Raw genomic sequence first — 6,342 nt, 5'->3', positions numbered from 1 at the left:
CTTGATATTATCTTGATGATTCTACCCATGCCTTCTCTCTCTCTCTCTCTTCTCTTGCAGACAGAAAATAAAAAAAAAAAAAAATTATTTGATAATAATAATGATAATGACAGTAATGAAAATGAGAGAGAGAGAGAGAGGCTGAATTGGAGAGAGTGAGAGACAGAAATGAATATATTTGAAGGGAGAGAATATTCAGTTAAAGAATTGTTTTTATACCCCTTTATAATCACAAAGGGTATGTCATATTTTGTGTTGATAAAAATAAAGAGAACACAAAAGAAGAAAAAAGTGAGAGAGAGGAGAAAGAGAGAAAGCGAAGGACGAGAGAGAGGAGAAAGAGAGAAAGACGAAGGACGAGAGAGGAGAAAGAGAAAGACGAAGGACGAGAGAGAAGAAAGAGAGAAAGACGAAGGACGAGAAAGGAGAAAGAGGGAAAGACGAAGGACGAGAGAGGAGAAAGAGAGAAAGAGAAGGACGAGCGAGAGAAAAAGAGAGAGAGAGGAGAAAGAGAGAGAGAGCGAAGGAGAAAAGGAGAGAGAAGACGAAGGACGAGAGAGGAGAAAGAGAGAGAGAGGAAGGAGAGAGAGAGAAGACGAAGGACGAGAGAGGAGAAAGAGAGAATGGAGGAGAGAGAGAGGAGAAGAGAGGAGAAAGAGAGAGAGACGAGAGAGGAGAAAGAGAGAAAGAGAAGAGAGGAGAGGAGAGAAAGAGGAGAGAGAGGAGAGAGAGAGAAGGACGAGAGAGGAGAAGGAGAGAGAGGAGAAGAGAGAAAGCGAAGGAGAGAGGAGAAAGAGAGGGAGAGGAGGAGAGGAGAGGAGAGGGAAGAAGGACGAGAGGGAGAGAAAGAGAAGAGAGAAGGAGAGGAGAGAGAGAGAGAAAGAGATAGGGGGAGCGAGAGGAGAGAAAGAGAAGAGACGAGAGAGGAGAGGAGAGAGAGAAGAGAGGAGAAAGAGGAAGAAAAGAGAAGGACGAGAGAGGAGAAAGAGAGAAAGACGAAGGACGAGAGAGGAGAAAAGAGAGAGAGAGAAAGAAGAGGAGAGAGAGAAAGAGAGAGACGAAGGAGAGAGAGAGGAGAAAGAGAGAAAGACGAAGGACGAGAGAGGAGAGAGAAAGACGGAACGAGAGAGAGAAAGACGGAGGAGGAGAGAGAGAGAGAGGAGACGAGACGAGAGAGGAGAAAGAGAGGAAGCGAAGAGAGAGAGAGAGAAGGAGAGAGAGGAGAAGAGAGAGAGAGGAGAAAGAGAGAAGAGAGAAAACGAAGGACGAGAGAGGAGAAAGAGAGAAAGGAGAAGACGAGAGAGGAGAAAGAGAGGAGAGCGAAGGAGGAGAGAGAAGAGAGAGAGAGGAGAAAGAGAGAAAGACGAAGGACGAGAGAGGAGAAAGAGAGAGAGAACGAAGGACGAAGAGAGAGAGAAGGAGAGAGAGAGGGAGGAGAGAGGAAGAACGAGAGAGGAGAGGGAGAAAGCGAAGGAGAGAGGAAGAGAGAGAGAAGAGACGAGAGAAGAGAAGAGAGAGAAAGCGAAGAGAGGAGACGAGGAGAGAAGAGAGAGAGGACGAGAGAGGAGAAAGAGAGAGAGAGGAGAGAGAGAGAGAGAAAGCGAAGGACGAGAGGAGAGAGAAAGAAGAGGAGAAGGAGAGAGAAGAGAAAGAGAGAGAGAGAGAGAGGGACGAGAGAGGAGAAGGACGAAGGAGAGAGAGGAGAAAGAAAGAGAGGAGAAAGAGAGAAGGACGAGAGAGGAGAAGAGAGAGAGGCGAGAGAGGAAGAGAAGAGAAGACGAGGAAGGAGAGAGAGAGAAGAGAGAAGGAGAGAAAGACGAGAGAGGAGAAAGGAGAGAGAGAGGAGAGAGAGGAGAGGACGAAGGACGAGAGAGAAGAGAGCGAGAGAGGACGAGAGAGGAGAGAGAGGGAGAGGAGAAGAGAGAAGAGGAGAGAGAGGAGAGACGAGGAGAGAGAGAGAGGAGAAAGACGAGAGAGAAGAGAGAGGAGAGAGAGAGGAGGACGAGAGAGAGAGAGAGAGACGAGAGAAGAGGAAGAGAGAGAGACGAAGGAGAGAGGAGAAAGAGAGAAGAGGAAGGAGAGGAGAGAGAAGGAGAGAGAAGAGAGGAGAGAGAGAGAGAGAGGAGAAAGAGAAGGAGAGAGAGAAGAAAGAGAGAGAGAGAGGAAGAAAGAGAGAGAGGAGAGAGAGAGAGAAGAGAGAAAGAAGGAGAAAGAGAGGAGAAAAGGACGAGAGAGAGAGAGAGACGAAGGACGAGAGAGGAGAGAGAGAGAGAGAGGAGAGAGAGAAGAGAGGAAGGAGAGAGAGAGGAGAAAGGAGAAGGAGAGAGGAGAGAGAGAGAGAGACGAGAGAGAAGAGAGGGAGAGGAGACGAGAGAGGAGACGAGAGAGGAGACGAGAGAGGAGAGAGAGGAGAGAGAGGGACGAGAGAGGAGAAGAGAGAGAAGACGAAGGAGAGAAGAGAGAAAGAAGAGAGAGGACGAGAGAGGAGAGGAGAGGAAGGAGAGAGCCGAAGGAAGAAGAGGAGGAGAAGGAGAGAGAGACAGAGGAGTAAGAGGAGGAGAAGGAGAGAGAGAGGACGAGAGAGGAGAAAGAGAGAAAGAAGGGAGAGAGAGAGGGAAAGAGAGAAGAGAGGACGAGAGAGGAGAAAGAGAGAAAGAGAAGGACGAGAGAGGAGAGAGAGAGAAAGAGGAGAGAGAGGAGAGAGAGAGAGGAGAGAGGACGAGAGAGGAGAGAGAGGACGAGAGAGGAGAAGAAGAAAGGACGAAGGACGAGAGAGGAGAAGAGAGGAAGGGCGAGGAGAGGAGAGGAGAGAAAGACGACGAGAGAGGAGAAAGAGAGAAAGCGAAGAGGAGGAGAGGAGGACGAGAGGAAGAGAGAGAGAGAGAGAGAGAAAGGAAGGGCGAGAGAGGAGAGAGAGAAAGGAGAGAGAGAGGGAGAGGAGAGAGAGAGGAAGGAGAGAGAGAAGAGGAAAGAGAGAAAGAAAAAGGGAGAAGGAGGGAGAAAGAGAAGAGGGAGAGAAGAGGAAAGAGAGAAGGAGAGAAGAGAGGACGACAGAAGAGAGGACGAGAGAGGAGAGAGAAAGAAGAGGACGAGAGAGAGGAAGAGAGAGAGAAGACGAGAGAGGAGAGAGAGAAAAGAAAAGAGAGGAGAAGGAAAGAGAGAGGAAGAAGAAAGAGGAGTAAGAGAGAAGAGGAGGAAGAAAGAGGAGTAAGAGAGAAGAGCGAAGAGGAGGAGAGAGAGAAAGAGAGAGAAAGAGAGAAAGCGAAGGACGAGAGAGGAGAAGAGAGAGAGGGAGAGGGGAGAGAAGAGAGAGAGACAAGAGAGAAAGACGAGAGAGAGAGACGAGAGAAAGAAAGGACGAAAGAGAAGGAAAAGAAAAGAAGGAGAAGGAAGGAGAGAGAAGGAGAAAGAGAGAAAGACGAAGGACGAGAGAGGAGAAAGAGAGAAAGACGAAGGACGAGAGAGGAGAAAGAGAGAAAGACGAAGGACGAGAGAGGAGAAAGAGAGAAAGCGAAGGACGAGAGAGGAGAAAGAGAGAAAGCGAAGGACGAGAGAGGAGAAAGAGAGAAAGACGAAGGACGAGAGAGGAGAAAGAGAGAAAGCGAAGGGCGAGAGAGGAGAAAGAGAGAAAGACGAAGGACGAGAGAGGAGAAAGAGAGAAAGACGAAGGACGAGAGAGGAGAAAGAGAGAAAGACGAAGGACGAGAGAGGAGAAAGAGAGAAAGACGAAGGACGAGAGAGGAGAAAGAGAGAAAGACGAAGGACGAGAGAGGGAAAAGAGAGAAAGACGAAGGACGAGAGAGGAGAAAGAGAGAAAGACGAAGGACGAGAGAGGAGAAAGAGAGAAAGCGAAGGACGAGAGAGGAGAAAGAGAGAAAGACGAAGGACGAGAGAGGAGAAAGAGAGAAAGACGAAGGACGAGAGAGGAGAAAGAGAGAAAGACGAAGGACGAGAGAGGAGAAAGAGAGAAAGCGAAGGACGAGAGAGGAGAAAGAGAGAAAGACGAAGGACGAGAGAGGAGAAAGAGAGAAAGACGAAGGACGAGAGAGGAGAAAGAGAAAGCGAAGGAAAAGAGAAAGGAAGGAGAAAGAGAGAGAGAGAAAGAAGAAGGAGAGAGAGGAGAGGAGAAAGAGAGAAAGCGAAGGACGAGAGAGGAGAAAGAGAGAAAGACGAAGGACGAGAGAGGAGAAAGAGAGAAAGACGAAGGACGAGAGAGGAGAAAGAGAGAAAGACGAAGGACGAGAGAGGAGAAAGAGAGAAAGACGAAGGACGAGAGAGGAGAAAGAGAGAAAGCGAAGGACGAGAGAGGAGAAAGAGAGAAAGCGAAGGAGAAAGAGAGAAAGACGAAGGGCGAGAGAGGAGAAAGAGAGAAAGACGAAGGACGAGAGAGGAGACAGAGAGAAAGGCGAAGGACGAGAGACAAGAAAGCGTGAAAGAGCGAAGGAGAAGGACTGTTAGACCGAGGGAAAGGGATGCCTTGAAAGTTGATAAAGAGAGAGGAATATTTAGTTAACGATTTTTTTTGCATAAGCACACAAAAGATACACATGTTAATTCGTACAAGTATGCTATTTCGATTTTGAAAGAAAAGATGGGAACATATGATATAAAAAAATATACCATCCGTGAATATTTTACACAGATACAATAGGTGAAAACATTCAATTTACATGTGATGAATGTGGCAAATTGAAGTATATATTCTAAGAAAATTACCAACGCGTCACTGAAAATGTACCGTTCGTACCACGGAATATTACAAAATGTACCACAACATGTACCACTTTCTATTTTGTGAAAATATATTACAAAGAACATCCATGTAAATTGGAAAACATCAGTTGTTTAATTCAGTTTCGTTGATATTAAGAAACAATTGGCATATGTGCTGAAGTGACAAAAGTGACAAATATCTAAAAATGGCTGAAAATCGGGATTATTACCTATCCTATCCTCGTAGTTGGGACAAAATCATCTTATCATTATGTGCATGGTCTTCAGGACTGCCATAAAAAAATAAATAAATAAATAAAACGATGTTAATAATTTAATCAGTTATTACAAAATATTATGTGGAGCTGAAAAAAAGAAAAAAAAGAAAAACATTCAACTCATCGCTAACTAACTCCTACTCGGATTTCTTTTCTTCACTCATGACTCTCTCCATTCATGACTTGGCGTGGTACCCCCAACCTTCCTGTTCAAGATCGAGCGAATCGGCTTCTCAGCATGTCCATCGTAGTGCTGGATTTATTGGCTAACAACCAGCGACACATGCCAAGGTCATTAAGCCAATGGTTCCATGTTTTCTTAGCAATCTAGAGGTCTTAAAGTTTTGTCTCCTTTAGAAAAGGGATTAAAAAATGGATAATTCTTTTATTACTTGAAATTACATTTGTAAAATTAAAGTCTTATCATTTTTCTTTGCATATTTTTTTTTAATGTGTTGGTTGTTCTATTTCGGACACTATATCATGTTGTACCGATTATAATTTAGCGTAATAAGAATATATTTAAACATTACTGCTGACCTCTTGCCGTGAAATAAGATTTTTTTTCCGTACTAATATCACAATAAATAATAGGTATTATTGGATAAAGACGCAACCACACGTAGCGAAAAAACAAACCTTTGGGCATGACGTAGCTTTAATTATGACGCAACCCATAAAAACTCTTTTCTTCTGGAAACGAAAAATAACCGAGATATATTATTTTGAAAATAATTAAAAACGATTAACGGGAGAGATGATTCCACTGTCTTAACAAACATCTGACTGAAAAATATCGGCTCTGCGCATGCGCCAACCTCCCCCGCGGAAATACAAAAAAGTATCGATAGAAGGCAATACTGTCACGTGATAATAATAGCACCAATAGGGAAACAATAGGTCTAACCGACAAAATGATCGACCAATCACAGACAATTGAACATAGAGTCTGGGTCCTTGCTTGAATTTCAAAATCAGTTTCGAGATGGCTACAATACATGGTGTGCAAGATGTAGGTATACTCCGCGGGAATTCATCCTTTATCCAAATTTACCATACTTGTTGATTACAACAAAATTAATTATGTTTAATATATTTCACAAATTTGTTGTTTTTCTTGTTTTATATGTTTTTATTCAGTTGTAGCTGTTGATATTGTCGTTACTTTTGTTTCGAATTTCCTTTTTTGAGATGGTGGCACAAGAGGCAACGTATAGCTTAGTCTACCCTGCCGTACTCCTCCGTTTCTGTAATTCTAAGTTTCTTTAATTCGATGGTAAGCTAAACTAAACATTTTAAATGATCGCACTTGTTATGGATGGTTCAAGGATACTTGATAAATGCTCCTTAG

Source organism: Penaeus japonicus, unplaced genomic scaffold (genome assembly GCF_977035675.1).
Source record: "Penaeus japonicus unplaced genomic scaffold, GWHDUDI00000001_assembly GWHDUDI00000030, whole genome shotgun sequence".
In the NCBI taxonomy this organism is placed as follows: Eukaryota; Metazoa; Arthropoda; class Malacostraca; order Decapoda; family Penaeidae; genus Penaeus; species Penaeus japonicus.
Note: the sequence above shows the minus strand (reverse complement) of the source record.